Raw genomic sequence first — 17,432 nt, 5'->3', positions numbered from 1 at the left:
GTTACCATTCGTCCGGATTTACCCGGACATGTCCTCCTTTTTGTGCTAAAAATAGCGTCCGGGGGGAATTTGTAAATCACTCAAAATGTCCGGGATTTTCCCCCTCCCCCGGCAGAGCAGAGCGAGTGGCTAGGAGGGCTGCAGGAAAGTCCCGGGCTGGACTCTGGAGCAGCTGTAGAGGAGCCGGATCCGCCCTGCATTCTGAGCCGGCAGCTCTCCCCTGCAGCCCGGCTCCGGCAGCTCTGTGCAGGGCCAGGGACCGGGTTTTGTTGTGCTGGGGAGCGCAGCCACGTGTCCGGCTCAGCTCGCACAGAGCCCAACACCCTGTTCTGAGCAGCAGGGTAAGGGGGCCAGGGGGCAGGAGAAGGGGCAGGGAGGTTCTGGAGGGGGCAGTCAAGAAATGGGGGGGGTCGGGAGTTCAGGGGGGGGCTTTTGGGGGGGAGTGGAGAAAGTTTTGGGCAGTCAGGGTACAGGTAGGGGGTAGGGTCCTGGGGGGCAGTTGGGGGGGGTCTTAGGAAGGGGCAGTCAGGGGACAAGGAACAGGGAGTCTTAGGTAGGGGGTGGGGTTCTGGAGGGCAGTTAGGAGCAGGGGTCCCAGGAGGGGGCAGTCAGGGGACAAGGAGCGGGGGGGTGGGGGGCTGGGAGTTCTGGGGGGGAGCTGTCAGGGGGCAGGGGTGGGGAGAGGGATTGGAGCAGTCAATGGGACAGGGAGCAGAGGGGTTTAGATGGGTTGGGAGTTCTGGGGGGGGCTGTCAGGGGGTGGGGAGTGGTTGGATGGGGCGTGGGAGTCCCAGGGGTCTGTCTGGGGGTGGGGGTGTGGATAAGGGTTGGGGCAGTCAGGGGACAAGAGGCAGGGAGGCTTAGATAGGGAGTGGAGTCCTGGGGGGCAGTTAGGGGCAGGGGTCCCAGGAGGGGGCAGTCAGGGGACAAGGAACGGGGGGGAGGGTTGGGGGTTCTGGGGGGGCGGGAAGTGGGAGGGGCACGGGCGGGGCTAGGGCGGGGCTCCTCCTGTCCTCTTTTTTGCTTGCTGAAATATGGTAACCCTATAAAAAAGGCAGCTGCCTCATCTCCATCTTGTCTTCGATCCTGCTTCAAACCTCTGGAGGGACTTTTCTATAAACTGAAGCTCTGAACAAAGGACTGAATGAACATCAAACATGGGGTCTGGGCTAGGGTTACCATGGGTTACCATATGTCCGGATTTCCCCGGACATGTCCGGCTTTTTGGTCCCCAAATCCCCGTCCGGGGGGAACTGCCAAAAAGCCAGACATGTCTGGGGAAATAGGGAGGCTAGGATCTCCGAATCTGTGTGTGTGGGTCGCCCGCTGTGACATCATCTCGGTGTGACACTCGACTCCTGCCCAGGGCATGCTGGGGGCTGTAGTCCGGCCGGGCCTAACGCTCCAGGGAGAGCCAGGAGAGGGGAGCGGCCGAGAACTACAACTCCCAGCGGCCCCTGCGACGCGACCAACCTGCCCCTGTGAGGCAGCAAGCCGTCAGGGGAGGGGGGCGCGGGCTCCTGTCCTTTGGGTGGGGGGTGTCTCTGGGCGCCGCTCTGCAGCCATCGGAGGGCTGGGGGGCGCCCCCGGGGGGGTTGTGGACGCCAGCGCATTGCGGGGAGCTGGCACTGTCCGGATTTGCGTCCCCCTGGGGCTGGAGCTGCGGCCCCGGCTCTGGGCACCAGTCACGTAGGGTTACCATACGTCCGTTTTTTCCCAGACATGTCCGGCTTTTTGGTAATCAAACCCCCGTCCGGGGGGAATTGCCAAAAAGCCGAACATGTCCGGGAAAAATACCGGACGGGCACTTCCCCTCCCGCAGCTGCTCTGCTCTTCCCCTCTCAGACTTCGGCTCTGTTTAAGAGCCGAGCTGCCCGAGCCAGCGCTACCGGCTTCGGGCAGCCCCCTTGCCTCCGGGCCCCAAGCTGCCGGCCGGGCACTTCCCTTCCCGGGCTTCAGCTGCTCTGCTCCGGCGGCGCAGGGTCCGGAGGCAAGGGAGCTGCCTGAAGCCGGTAGCGCTGGCTTGGGCAGATTGGCTCTTAAACAGAGCCGAAGAGTCAGGGGAGGAGCAGAAAAGCTGGAGCCTGGGAGGGGAAGTGCCTGGCTGGGGGCGCAGGGTCCGGAGGCATAGGGGCTGCCCGAAGCCCAAGCGCTACCGGCTTCATGGTTTGCCGGGCAGCCTCCAGACCCTGCGCCCCAGGCCGGGCACTTCCCCTCCCGGGCTCCAGCTGCTCTGATCCTCCCCTGACTCTTCGGCTCTGTTTAAGAGCCAAGCTGCCCGAGCCAGCGCTACCGGCTTCGGGCAGCCCCTGTGCTGGGGAAGCGCCGGCCGGGGGCGCAGGGTCTGGAGGCCGCCCGGCACACCGTGAAGCCAGTAGCGAATGGGCAGCCCTTTTCGCGTGGCTGGGAGGGAGGAGGGGGGGGTTAGGGCGGAGACTTTGGGGGAATGGGCGGGAATGGGCGGAGTTGGGGTGGGGAAGGGGCAGGGCTGGGGGTGGGGAAGGGGCGGGGTCAGGGCCCCATGGAGTGTCCTCTTTTTTTATTTTTTAAATATGGTAACCCTAGTCTGGGCTCCCTACCTCCAATATGGACCTGACTGAGGGGTCCTATTCATAGGCGTGCGCAGCCCATTTCATTAGGGTGTGCACCCAGGGAGCACCGCCCTAGCCCCACCCTGCCCCTGCCCTGCTCTAGTCCAGCCCCCATCCACTCCCTCAACCCCCCCTTGCTCCTTGTCCCCTGACTACCACCTCCTGGGACCCCTGCCCCTAACTGTCCCCCAGAACCCCACCCCCTATCTAAGCCTCCCTGCTCCTTGTCCCCTGACTGCCCCCCTAGGATCCTACCCCCTACCTGTCCCCTGACTGCCCCGACCCTTATTCACACCCCCGCCCCCAGACAGACCCCCCCGGGACTCCCACACCTATCCAACTGATCCCTACCCCCTGACAGGATCCCCAGAACTCCTGACCCATACAACCCCCTGCTCCCTGCCTCCCCCAACCCCTCTCTACACCCCTGCCTCCTGACAGCCCCCCCAGAACTCCTGACTCATCCAACCCCCCCAGCTCCTTGTCCCCTGACCAACCCCTCCAGAGACCACCCCCCCACTAACTACCCCCCCAGGACCCTCCTTGCTCCCTGTCCCCTGACTGCCCTGACCCCTATCCACCCCCTGCCCCCTGAGAGACCCCGGGACTCCCATGCCCAATCCAATCCCCCCTGCTCCCTGACTGCCCCCTCCAGAGACCACGCCCCTGGGATCCCACCCCCTATCCAACCCACCCTGTCCCCTGACTGCCCCCACCCCTTATCCAACCCCCCTGGCCACGGACTCCTTACCATGAGATGAGGTTCCTAGCCTCCCCGTGGAGCCAAACACTGCCCCGTGAGAGCGCGCAGCCCCAGCCCCCAGAGCGCTGCACGCGCAGCGGCATGACCCATGAGGAAGGGGGAGCGTGTCTGACTCCCCGCAGAGCCCCGACCCTCAGAGCGCTGTGTGCGCAGCGGCATGGCTCCAGGGGGCCAGGGAGCATGTCTGCCTCACTGCGGAGCCAAACGCTGCCCCGCGGGAGTGCGCAGCCTAGCCCCCAAGTGCGAATGGCAGCATGGCTCCATGGGAGGGGGGAAGGGAGGGGAGGGGCTAGCGGCTTGCTGCATTTGGCCGGGCGCTCCGGCCTGGGAGCGTGGACCTCGCGGCTTGCCGCACTGGGGAGTGGAGCCATTTGCCCATCCCTGCATTAGGGTGTGCCTGGGCACACCTGGCACACCCCGTGCGCACACCTATGGTCCTGTTCTCTGTACCTACAAGCTCTGTTTTAGACTATGTTCCTGTCGTCTAATAAACCTTCTGTTTTACTGGCTGAGAGTCACGTCTGACTGCGGAGTTGGGGTGCAGGGCTCTCTGGCTTCCCCAGGACCCCACCCGGGTGGACTCGCTGTGGGATGTGCACGGTGTGGAAGGGAATGCTGAATGCTCCGAGGTCAGATCCAGGAAGGTTGAAACTGTGTAAGTTTTTTGCCCTGGAGACGGTCTGCTCAGAGAGAGGAGGCTCCCAGAGAGTCCTGACTGGCTTCATAGGGAGCAGTTCCAGAGAATTGCCTGGTGACTCCATGACAGGTTGGTCCTGCTTTGAGCAGAGGATTGGACTAGATGATCTCCTGAGGGTTCTTCCAACCCTAATACTCTATGATTCTATGATTGTACAATGGTTCATGCTGAAAGGTCAAGTGTCAGGGTGGAGGAATCAGGCTGAAGTGTCAGGCTGGGAGGTATTGCCAGTACGGAGGAGGACCAGAATATCATACAAGAAGATCTGGGTGACCTTGTAAAGTGGAGTCATAGAAATGGGATGATATTTAATAGTTCAAAGTGCAAGATCATGCATTTAGAGACTAACAACAAGAATTTTTGCTATAAGCTGGAGCCGTATGAGTTGGAAATGACAGAGGAGGAGAAAAGTCTCGTGTATTAGTTGATCACAGGTTGACTAGCACCAAATATCTCCAATGGCTGGAGATGGGACACTAGATGGGGAGGGCTCTGAGTTATTAGAGAGAATTCTTTCCCAGGTGTCCGCCTGGTGGGTCTTGCCCACATGCTCAGAGTCTAACTGATCACCAGATTTGGGTTCGGGAAGGAATTTTCCCCTGGGTCAGATTGGTAGAGACCGGGGGGCGGCGGGAGTAGGGGGGGTTGCTTTCCTCTGCAGCATGGGGCATGCGGCAGTTGCAGGTTTAAGCTAGACTGAATGGCGGAGAATGAGTGGGTGCGGTTCTGCAGCCTGCAACATGCAGGATATCAGACTAGAAGATCGTGATGTGTATGAATCTGAGTTAAGGTGCGGCAAACCATACAAAAACCACAAGTCGGGTAATTATAGACCCGTCTGCCTGGTGCTGCTCCCAGGCAAGATAACAAAGCAGCTGACATAGATAATATCTGCAATGCCAATCAATGAAGGTTTATGTAAACTAGATCCTGTCAAACTAACTTCGTACCTTTTTATTTTATAATGAGATTACAAGTTCTAGTTGCTAGAAGCTGAGAATGAGCAACAGGAGATAGATCACTTGTTTTGTTCATTCCCTCCGGGGCACCTGGCATCAGAAGACAGGACACTGGGCTAGATGGACCTTTTGTCTGACCCAGTCTGGCCGTTCTTATGTTCTTTTGATAAAGGTCATGGAGTTGATGTAATCGACTTGGACTTCTGTGCACCATTTGGTGTGCACCAATGTCCCGATGAACAAACTAGAAAGTAAGATGGTGCGTGTTTGATGGATTCAAAATTGTCAACGGGGAACCATCATTGAACGAGGGTGCTGCCAAGCGGGTCCCGCAGGGCTCAGTTCTTAGCCTTACGCTACTTAATGTTTTTAATCCATGAGCCGGAAGGAAGCATAAAGCCAGTTCCGATATGGCGTGCAAAGGACACCAAAATTTTGGGGAGTGATAAATAAGGAAGAGGACGGGTCACTGATACAGAGCAAGGGGCTCCCTCCCCGCTCGGATCTTCTCCAGCACATACTGCCTGATGCTACCGCTACCGCCCACAGAGGCATGACATCTCTGCCAGTCCCAGCTACCTGGAAAAGGACCTTGTTGCATGCCCCCTCCCCCGTCCCAGGGGGAAGCACCCCACAGTTTGAAAACCCAAGCACTGGGGGAAAGCAGATTTTATATCCTTGATATTTCCACAAAACCTTTCCCCAAAATAACTTAAAAATACATTGAAAATGTCTGTCTCCATGGTAAAGAAGCAAAAGGGGCAAACACACCCACCCACCCTTTGCAGATTGCCTCTAAAAACATTCAGAACCTCTTGGTGCTAATCCAGTTTCTTAGCTCCTCCAAGGAGAGCACCAAGAAAATCGGCAGAATAATAGTTATAATAATTTTGAGCGCGTCTCGAGTGCTTTTCGTCAGCACATCTCACAGCGCTTTGCAACAGAGGTCAGCATCATAATCCACATTTTATGACTGGAGAAACTGAGACACTGGAAGGGGCGGTGACTTCCCTAAGGTCAGCCAACACTAAATAAGAGCTTGAAGTTATTGTTATAATTATTCTCCTGATTTACTTGGTGCTTGTGACGATGCTGGCTTTGGTGGACACAACTGAGAGTACCAATTCAGGACAAATTGCTTAGAGCAGGGCAGTTACAGCCCAAGGCTGGGGTTCCTTTGCACACCAAGACAAACCAAACCAGCCAAACAGAGAAGACGTCGGAACTGGGATTGTTTAGTCTGCAGAAGAGAAGAGTGAGGGGGGATTTGATAGCTGCTTTCAACTACCTGAAGGGGGGTTCCAAAGAGGATGGATCTAGACTGTTCTCAGTGGTACCAGATGACAGAACAAGGAGTAATGGTCTCAAGTTGCAGTGGGGGAGGTCTAGGTTGGATATTAGGAAAAACTTTTTCACTAGGAGGGTGGTGAAGCACTGAAATGGGTTCCCTAGATTGGAATCTCCATCCTTAGAGGTTTTTAAGGTCAGGCTTGACAAAGCCCTGGCTGGGATGATTTAGTTGGGGTTGGTCCTGCTTTGAGCAGGGGGTTGGACTAGATGACCTCCTGAGGTCCCTTCCAACCCTGATCTTCTATGATTCTATGATTCTACCCGGCATGTGGCCCATGAAACAAAGCCCAGCTGGACTTTCATTTGGCAGGTCACCTTTCAAGATGACTCACAAGTGACCACCAGGAGCTTCCAGACTGAACTGTGGCATAGCATGGGCCAGGGAGTTATTTCTGTACAGGGCCCAGAACTTGTCATTGTACTGGATCTTCTAGAGCAGCGGTTTGCAAACTTTTTTTCTGGTGACCCAGTTGAAGAAAATTGTTGATGCCCACGACCCAACAGAGCCGGGGATGAGGGGTTTGAGGTGTAGGAGGGGCTCAGGGCTGGGGCAAAGGGTTGGGGTGTGGAGGTGAGGGATGCGGGGTGGGGCTGGGAATGAAGGGTTCAGGATTTGGGGAACTCAGGGCTGGGGAAGGGGGTTGGGGGGCGGGAGGGAGTCAGGGCCATGGGCTGGGGGTTCAGGCTCTGGGGTGGGGCTGGGGATGAGGGGTTTGGCTGCAGGAAGGGGTTCTGGTTTTGGGGGGACTCAGGGCTGCTAACAGGGGAGTTTGAGTGGGAGTCTCATTGGAGGAGACGGTATCTGTACTTGCGTCTGTACCATTGGACTGGAGAATAGCTAATGTGGTTCCTATTTTCAAGAAAGGGAAAAAAAGTGACCCGGGTAACTACAGGCCTGTCAGTTTAACATCTGTAGTGTGCAAGGTGCTGGAGAAAATTCTGAAGGAGAAAGTAGTTAAGGACCTTGAGGTCAATGCCAATTGGGACAAATTACAACATGGTTTTACCAAGGGCAGATCGTGCCAAACCAATCTGATCTCCTTCTTTGAGAAAGTAACAGACTTATTAGATAAGGGAAATGCGGTGGACCTAATATACCTGGATTTCAGTAAAGCGTTTGATACTGTACCACACGAGCAATTATTGGTTAAATTAGAAAAGATGGGGATCGACATGAAAATCCAGAGGTGGATAAGGAACTGGTTAATGCGGAGACTGCAGCGGGTCGTACTGAAAGGTGAACTGTCAGGTTGGAGGGAGGTCACCAGTGGAGTTCCTCAAGGTTCGGTTTTGGGACTGATTTTATTTAATCTATTTATTACTGACCTCGGAACCAATTGTAGGAGTGGGCTGATAAAGTTTGCGGATGACACAAAGTTGGGAGGTATTGCCAATTCGGAGGAGGATCGGGATATTCTGCAGGGAGACTTGAATGACCTTGTAAATTGGAGTAACAGAAATAGGATGAAATTTAATAGTGAAAAGTGTAAGGTGATGCACTTAGGGATGACTAACAACAATTTTAGTTACAAGCTGGGGACGCATCAGTTAGAAGTAACGGAGGAGGAGAAAGACCTCGGAGTCCTGGTAGGCCGCAGGATGACTATGAGTCGACAATGTGACGTGGCAGTGAAAAAAGCCAATGCGGTCTTGGGATGCATTAGGCGAGGTATATCTAGTAGGGATAAGGAGGTGCTGCTTCCGTTGTACAAGGCACTGGTGAGACCTCATTTGGAGTACTGTGTGCAGTTCTGGTCTCCGATGTTTAAAAAAGATGAACTCGAACGGGTACAGAGAAGGGCCACTAGGATGATCAGAGGAATGGAAAACCTGTCGTATGAAAGGAGACTCGAGGAGCTCGGGTTGTTTAGCCTGACCAAACGAAGGCTGAGGGGGGATATGATTGCTCTCTTTAAATATATTAGAGGAATAAATACCAGGGAGGGAGAGGAATTATTTCAGCTCAGTACTAATGTGGACACGAGAACGAATGGATATAAACTGGCCATGGGGAAGTTTAGGCTTGAAATTAGACGAAGGTTTCTGACCGTTAGAGGGGTGAAATATTGGAACAGCCTTCCGAGGGAAACGGTGGGGGCGAGGGACCTGTCTGGTTTTAAGATTAAGCTAGACAAGTTTATGGAGGGAATGGTTTAATGGGATAACATGATTTTGGTCAAATGAACAGCGTGCCATCACTGGTAAATAGTATCAATGGCCAATGAGGGTCTGGCTGGAGAATCTTGGGGTTCTACTGATCGCCATATTTGGGGTCGGGAAGGAATTTTCCTCCAGGGTAGATTGGCAGAGGCCCTGGAGGTTTTTTGCCTTCCTCCGCAGCATGGGGCAGGGGTCGCTAGCTGGAGGATTCTCTGCTGCTTGAAGTCTCTAAACCACAGGATTCGGGGACTTCAACAGCAGAGTCAAGGGAAAGGGTTGGGACGGCTTTGTGGCCTGCATCATGCGGGAGGTCAGACTAGATGATCATAATGGTCCCTTCTGACCTTAAAGTCTATGAGTCTATGAGGTCCTTCTCCTACGGGCTCCAGCCCAGAATGAGCTGGTCTTCCTCCCTTTATACTCCTATAGCACTTGGAGCATGCCCAGTCCGCCCAGGGAGGCGGGACTTCCGCTGTCAGTCCCTGGGGCTTAACTCCTTCCGGGCTAAGGCAGGGTAGCCTGGCCCCGCCACAGGCTCTTTAAATCGATTTCTTTACTCCACCTCCGACGAGGGGATTAGCACTGAAATCGGCCTTTCCGAGTCGAATTCGGGGTAGTGTGGACACAATTCAACAGTATTGGCCTCCAGGAGCTATCCCAGAGTGCTCCATTGTGACTGCTCTGGACAGCACTCTCACCTCAGATGCACTGGCCAGGTAAACAAGAAAAGGCCCGTGAAATTTTGAATTTCATTTCCTGTTTGCCCAGCGTGGAGAGCACCGGTGAGCACGCAGAGCTCATCAGCACAGGTAACCATGATGGAATCCCAGGATCACAAAAGAGCTCCAGCATGGACAGAACGGGAGGTACGGGATCTGCTCACCATATGGGGAGACGAATCCGTGCTAGCTGAACTCTGTTGCAGTAAACGAAATACCAAAACATTAGAAAAAGTCTCAAGGGGCATGAAGGACAGAGGCCATAACAGAGGCACACAGCAGTGCAGCGTGAAAATTAAGGAGTTAAGGCAAGCCTACCACAAAGCCAGAGAGGCAAATGGAAGGTCCGGGGCAGAGCCGCAAACATGCCCCTTCTACGCTGAGCTGCATGCCATGCTGGGGGTGCAGCCACCACTAACCCAACTGTGTCCTTTGACTCCGTCAATGGAGAAACACACAACATGGAAGTGAGTTTTAGGGACAAGGAAGATGATAGCTCACAGCAAGGAAGCGAAGATACCGGTTTCCCCAACAGCCGAGATACGTTTTTCACCCTGGACCTGGAGCCAGTAACCCCCGAACCCACCCAAGGCGTGCTCCCAGACCCTGAGGGCGGACAAGGGACCTCTGGTGAGTGTACCTTTGTAAATATTACACATGGTTTAAAAGCAAGCATGTTTAATGATTAATTTGCCCTGGCATTTGTGGCCAGTAGAGCTACTGGAAAAGTCTGTTAACGTGTATGGGGATGGAGCGGAAATCCTCCAGGGGCATCTCCTGAAAGCTCACCTAGATGTACTCCCAAAGCCTTTGCAAAAGGTTTCTGGGGAGGGCTGCCTTATTCCATCCGTCATGGTAGGACACTTGACCACGCCAGGCCAGTAGCACGTAGTCTGGAATCATTGCATAACAAAGCATGGCAGCGTATGGTCCCGGTGTTTGCTGGCATGCAGACATCCATTCCTTATCTCTCTTTGTTATCCTCAGGAGAGTGATATCATTCATGGTCACCTGGTTGAAATAGGATGATTTTATTAAGGGGACATTCAGAGGTGCCCGTTCCTGCTCAACTGAACAGAAATGTTCCCCGCTGTTAGTCACGTGGGAGGGGGAGGGGTGAAGTGTTCATCCCAGAGAATTGGGTGTGTGTGTGCGGGGGGGTAGTTGGGTTTGTGCTGCACGTTAACCCGGAAACCGCAGCTCCTCCTTTTACATTACAAACCCATTTTAAATGGCCAACCCAACGGGTGCTTGGTATGGGAAATGAGGGCACTACTGTTTGAAACCATTCCCACATGATAAGAAGGTGAAAAAAGCCAAAAGACGGTGGCTTACCATGGCTGCCTGCAAGCCGAATTCTGTTGCCTGGCACTGCGTGAGTGATCTCTCACACCAAACCGGCAGGCCCTCGATATAAGAGGAAAAATGCGACCTTGTAACGAAAGCACGTGCTGTGTAATGTGAACAGCAAAATTTAACGTGAAAGAGTGTACCCATTGTTCTCTAAAATGTGTCTTTTTTAACCACCTCTCCCTTCTCCTCCACCAGCTGCAAATGTTTCTCCTTCACAGAGGCTAGTGAAGATTAGAAGGAGAAAATGGCGGACTCGGGATGATATGTTCTCAGAGCTCCAGATGGCCTCCCATGCTGACAGAGCACAGCAGAATCTGTGGAGGCAATCAATGTCAGAGTGCAAAAAAGCACAATATGAACGAGAGGAGAGGTGGCAGGCTGAATCGCAGGCTGAAGAGAGCAAGTGGTGGGCTGAAGAGGATAGGTGGCGTCAGCTTGCTGACAGACGGCAAGAGTCGATGCTCCGTCTGCTGGCGCATCAAACTGATATGCTCCAGCGTATGGTTGAGCTGCAGGAAAGGCAGCAGGAGCGGAGACCGCCGCTACAGCCCCTGTGTAACCAACAGCCCTCCTCCCCAAGTCCCATTGCCTCCTCACCCAGACACCCAAGAACACGGTGGGGGGGCCTCCGGCCACCCAGTCACTCCACCCCAGATGATTGCCCAAGCATCAGAAGGTTGGCCTTCAATAAGAGTTAAAGTTTTAAACTGCAGTGTGTCCTTTTCCTTCCCTCCTCCCCCACTCATCCCGGGCTACCTTGGCAATTATCCCCCTAGTTGTGTGATGAATTAATAAAGAATGCATGAATGTGAAGTAACAATGACTTTATTGCCTCTGCAAGCGGTGCTCGAAGTGGGGAGGGGAGGGTGGTTATTTACAGGGAAGCAGAGTGAACCGGAGGCCGGGGGGGTGGAGGGTTCATCAAGGAGAAACAAACAGAAGTTTCACACCGTAGCCTGGCCAGTCACAAAACTGGTTTTCAAAGCTTCTCTCATGCACACCGCGCCCTGCTGTGCTCCTCTAACCACGCTGGTGTCTGGCTGCGCGTAATCAGCGGCCAGGCGATTTGCCTCAACCTCCCACCCTGCCATAAATGTCTCCCCCTTACTCTCACAGATATTGTGGAGCACACAGCAAGCAGCAATAACAATTGGAATATTGGCTTCTCTGAAGTCTATCCGAGTCAGTAAACTGTGCCAGCGCGCTTTTAAACGTCCAAATGCACATTCCACCACCATTCGGCACTTGCTCAGCCTATAGTTGAATGGGTCCTGACTACTGTCCAGCCTGCCTGTGTACGGCTTCATGAGCCATGCCATTAAGGGGTAGGCTGGGTCCCCAAGGATAACTATAGGCATTTCAACATCCCCAACAGTTATTTTCTGGTCCGGGAAGAAAGTCCCTTCCTCCAGCTTTTGAAACAGACCAGAGTTCCTGAAGACACGAGCATCATGTACCTGTCCCGGCCATCCCACCTTGATGTTAGTGAAACGTCCCTTGTGATCCACCAGGGCTTGCAGCAGCATTGAAAAGTACCCCTTGCAGTTTATGTACTCGGTGGCTTGGTGCTCCGGTGACAAGATAGGGATATGGGTTCCGTCTATTGCCCCACCACAATTTGGGAATCCCATTGCAGCAAAACCATCCACTATGACCTGCACGTTTCCCAGAGTCACTACCCTTAATATCAGCAGGTCTTTGATTGCCCTGGCAACTTGGATCACAGCAGCCCCCACAGTAGATTTGCCCACTCCAAATTGATTCCCGACTGACCGGTAGCTGTCTGGCGTTGCAAGCTTCCACAGGGTTATCGCCACTCGCTTCTCAACTGTGAGGGTTGCTCTCATCCTGGTATTCTGGCGCTTCAGGGCAGGGGAAAGCAAGTCACAAAGTTCCATGAAAGTGCCCTTACGCATGCGAAAGTTTCGCAACCACTGGGAATCGTCCCACACCTGCAACATGATGCGGTCCCACCAGTCTGTGCTTGTTTCCCGAGCCCTGAATCGGCATTCCACGCCATGAACCTGCCCCAGTAACACCATGATTTGCACATTGCTGGGGCCTGTACTTTGTGAGAGGTCTATGTCCATGTCAATTTCCTCATCACTCTCGTCGCTGCGCTGCAATCGCTGCAATCGCCTCCTCGCCTGGTTTTGCTTTGGCATGTCCTGGCTCTGCATATACTCCAGGACAATGCGCCTGGTGTTCATAGTGCTCATAATTGCCGCGGTTATCTGACTGGGCTCCATGATCCCAGTGCTATGGCGTCTGGGCTGAAAAAAGGCGTGAAACTATTGTCTGACGGAGTGAGGGAGGAGCGAGTGATGACATGGCGTACAGGTACAGAGAATTAAAATCAAGAAAGGTGGCTGTGCATCAGGGAGAAACACAAACAACTGTCACACAGAATGGCCCCCCGAAAGATTGAACTCAAAACCCTGGGTTTAGCAGGCCGTTGATTTCATGGAGGGAGGGGGAAGCAAATGAATACAGAACAAATCTGGTCCATCTATTTTTTACATCTTAAGCTGGCAGCAGACGGTGCAGCATGACTGATAGCCATCGGCATCTTCTGGGTGCTTGGCAGAAGATGCTGTACTACGACTGCTAGCCATCATCGTCAAGATGGTTCAATAGGACTGCCGGCAGGACTGAGTCTCCAGGAGACAAAACATGTCTACCGAGGTGCCTCTGATTGAACTTACTGAGGAATATGACGATGACGGATATCAATCGTAATACACCATCTACTGCCAAAAGGCAAGGAGCTGCTGCTGTGTAGCAATGCAGTACCACGTCTGCCGGCACCCGATGACATATGGTGATGGTGAGCTGAGCGGGCTCCATGCTTGCCGTGGTATGTTGTCTGCACAGGTAACCCAGGTAAAAAGGCGCGAATCGATAGTCTGCCATTGCTCTGACGGAGGGGGAGGGGCCTGATGACATGTACTCAGAACTCTCCGCGACACTATTTTTGCATCATCCGGGCATTGGGATCTCAACCCAGAATTCCAATGGGTGGCGGAGACTGCGGGAACTGTGGGATAGCTACCCAAAGTGCAACGCTCCAGAAGTCGACGCTAGCCTTGGTACTGTGGACGTGGTCCGCCGACTTAATGCACTTAGAGCATTTTATGTGGGGACACACACAATCAACTGTATAAAACCGATTTCTATAAAACCGTCTTCTATAAATTCGACCTAATTTCGTAGTGTAGACGTACCCTGAGTGTCAAAGACAAGAACACTTCTGTACGTTGCTTTCAGTTAAGTCTGCAATGTTGGGACACGTGGTTCAGACCCTGGGTCTGTGTTGGAGCAGACTGGCATGTCTGGCTCAACAAGACTGGGTTCTGAGTCCCAGGCTGGCAGGGAAAGCGGGGGCAGAAGTTTTGGTACATCAGTTGGCAGCCCCAAGGGGGTTTCTGTGATCCAACCTGTCACAGAGGCGGAGGGGCAGAGCAGGGGTGGGAAGAGGCAGGGGCAGGGTGGGGGCAGAGTGGAGGTGGAGTGCTGAGTGCTTGGCATGACTGGCCCGTCTGGTTCCCTGTGTCATGCAGTCACCGGGCGATGCTCTGGAACTGCTCCGTACAAAGCCAGTCAGGACTCTGGGGGAGCCTCCTCTCTCTCTGACCAGACATCTCCAGGGCAATAAACTTACACAGCTTCAACCTTCCTGGGTCTGACCTCAGAGCATTCAGCATCCCCTTCCACACCGTGCACTTCCCACAGTGAGTCCGCCCGGGTGGGGCAGGGGCTCCTGGGGAAGCCAGAGGACCCTGCACCCCAACTCCATAGGCAGCCAGCCAGTAAAACAGGAGGTTTATTAGTCAACAGGACACCGCGTAGAACAGAAATTGTTAGCACAGAAATCAGTGACTTTCAGCCAATTCCATCCTGGGGAGTCCTGGGCCAGATGCCCTGGGCTCCCCCTCTTCCGGTCCCACGCTGCAGCCTGCCCTGGGCTCCCCCTCTGCCGGTCCCACACCGCAGCCTGCCCAGCTTCCAGGGACCCGACCTCCGACACCCCCATTGCTTCTCCTTCTGCTCTTTGTCTTGCTCCTCGTGTCACTCGGTTGCATCCCCTCCTGGTGCCAAAGGAAATCGGACATAGCCTATGTGCAGGCAGCTGGAGCAGCCTCACCTGCCCCCAAGGGCCTCAGCAAAAGTCATGCACCCTTATTCCCACCACCTAGGTACTGGTGCAATACACAGGGAAACGGAGGCATGCACAGCAGTCATGCCAAACACTAAGCCTCACCTAGCTCACATACAACATCTTTATGCTGTACCACACTGCTGCACTCGAACAGCAAAGGGGTGGATCCTGGCTTTGAGCCTGCATTTCAACAGGGTCCTGACACGACCCGAGAGCGGAAGAGGACGCGCCCTCCTCTGCTCTCAGGTCGTGTCAGGACCCTGTTGAAATGCGGGCTCAAAGCCAGGATCCACCCCTTTGTTGTTCGAGTGCAGCAGTGTGGTACAGCATAAAGATGTTCCGGTCTCCTAGACCACCTCCCTCTTCTCCATCCAAGAATATTAAATGCACTGGCACGTGAAATTGCAAACTTGACAGCAAGCCTTTTTAATGAATCCGTGAACACAGCGTTGTACCCTATGACTAGGGAATTGCTAATGTAGTACCTATTTTTAAGAAAGGGGTGGGGGGGAAAGTGATCAGGGAAACTACCAGCCTGTTAGTTTGACCTCAATTGTACACCAGGACTTGGAACAAAGTTTGAGAGAGAAAGCCGTTAAGGACACAGAGGTTAACGGTAATTGGGATAAAATACAAGACGGTTTTACAAAAAGCGGACCGTGCCAGACCAACCTGATCTCTTTCTTTGAGACAATAACTGATTTTTTAGACAAAGGAAATGCAGATGATCTAATCTCCCTGGATTTCAGTGAGGCATTTGATACAGTTCCACATGGGAAATTATTAGTTCAATTGGAGAAGATGGGGATTGATATGAGAATTGAAAGGTGGGTAAGGAACTGGTTAGGGACCCTGGACATCAGAAAAGCAGACTTTGACTCCCTCAGGGAACTGATGGGCAGGATCCCCTAGGAGAATAACATGAGGGGGCAAGGCATCCAGGAGAGCTGGCTGTATTTTAAAGAAACCTTATTGAGGGAGCAGGAGCAAACCATCCTGATGTGCAGAAAGAATAGCAAATATGGCAGGCGACCAGCTTGGCTTAACAGAGAAATCTTTGCTGAGCTTAAACACAAAAAGGAAGCTTACAAGAAGTGGAAACTTGGACGGATGATTAGGGAGGAGTATAAAAATATTGCTTGAGCATGCAGGGGTGTAATCAGGAAGGCCAAAACTTTTTCACTAGGAGGGTGGTGGAATCTCCTTCCTTAGGAATTTTTAAGGTAAGGCTTGACAAAGCCCTGGCTAGGATGATTTTGGGGGATTGGTCCTGCTTGAACAGGGGGTTGGAGTAGCTGACCTCCCTTCCAACTCTGATATTCTATTCTATGACAACTGGAGTTGCAGTTAGCAAGGGAGGTGAAGGGTAACAAGAAGGGTTTCTACAGGTATGTTAGCAACAAGAAGGTTGTCAGGGTTCCCTCCCCACTCTGAACTCTGGGGTACAGATGTGGGGACCCGCATGAAAGATGCCCTAAGCTTATATTCCACCAGCTTAGGTTAAAACTTCCCCAGGACAAACATTCCTTTCCTTGTCCTTGGACGGTATTGCTGCCACCACCAAGTGATTTAAACAAACATTCAGGGATTGGGCCACTTGCAGCCCTATCCCCACTCCCCAAATATCCCCCCAAGCCCCTTCACCCCCTTTCCTGGGGGGGGCTTGAGAATAATATACCAACCGTTAGGTTAACAAAGCGAGCACAGACCAAATCCCTGGTTTTTAGGACACTGAAAATCAATCAGGCTCTTAAAAGAATAAATTTTATTAAAAAGAAAGTAAAAGAATCACACCTGCAAAAACAGGATGGAAGATAACTTTACGGGGTAAATAAAAAGAAGATTTAAAACCCAGAGGATTCCCCTCTGATTCTGCTTCCCAGTTACAAAACAGGAATAAAATTAGCTCTTACCATAGGGAAAATTCACAAGATAAAACAAAAGAGAATCTAACACATTTCCTTGCTATTACTTACAATTTTTGTAATCTTAGATGCTTATTTCAAGTAGAGTTTTCGCTCGGGGGAAGTGATCCCCCCACCTGAACTCACTGCCCCAGCCTGCTCTACTCCGCCAGCTCCCAGCCGCAGTGCTCCGCTACCCTCCACCAGTGAGTGCGGGGCGGGGGGTGTCCTTTCCCCAACCCCCCCGCACTCACCGGCGGCAGGAAGCTGAGTGACGAGGCTGGGAGTTGGTGGAGTGGAGCAGGCTGAGACCAGGTTGCTCCACTTCCTGCTCCTGCCAGTGAGTGCGGGGTCGCTGGGGGAAAGAGGGGGGCAGAGCAGGGGGAAAGGGTAAGAGGTGGGGTGGAGGGAGTTGTCTGGGCCACCCCCAGGGACAGCCCTGCCCCTTGCAATGGGCGCAGCCGGCCGGGGAATAGGGCTGGTCGCCGGGGCTGGTGCTACCACATATGCAGCACGCAGCTGCCTAGGGCACCATGATATTTGGGGCAATTTGGTGCCCCAAATGTCATGGTGCCCTAGGCAGCTGCGTATGCCTAAGGACAGCCCTGGATGTTGAAAAAGCTGAAGTACTCAATGCTTTCCTCGCCTCAGTTTTCACAGACAAGGGCAGCTCTCAGACTGCTGCGCTGGGCAGCACAGAATGGGGAGGACGTGAGCAGCCCTCAGTGGTGAAAGAACAGGTTAAGGACTATTTAGAAAAGCTGGACATGCACAAGT

Source organism: Malaclemys terrapin, chromosome 15 (assembly GCF_027887155.1).
Source record: "Malaclemys terrapin pileata isolate rMalTer1 chromosome 15, rMalTer1.hap1, whole genome shotgun sequence".
NCBI lineage: Eukaryota > Metazoa > Chordata > Testudines > Emydidae > Malaclemys > Malaclemys terrapin.
The sequence above is the reverse complement of the archived record's forward strand: the minus strand, read 5'-3'. Positions refer to the sequence as shown.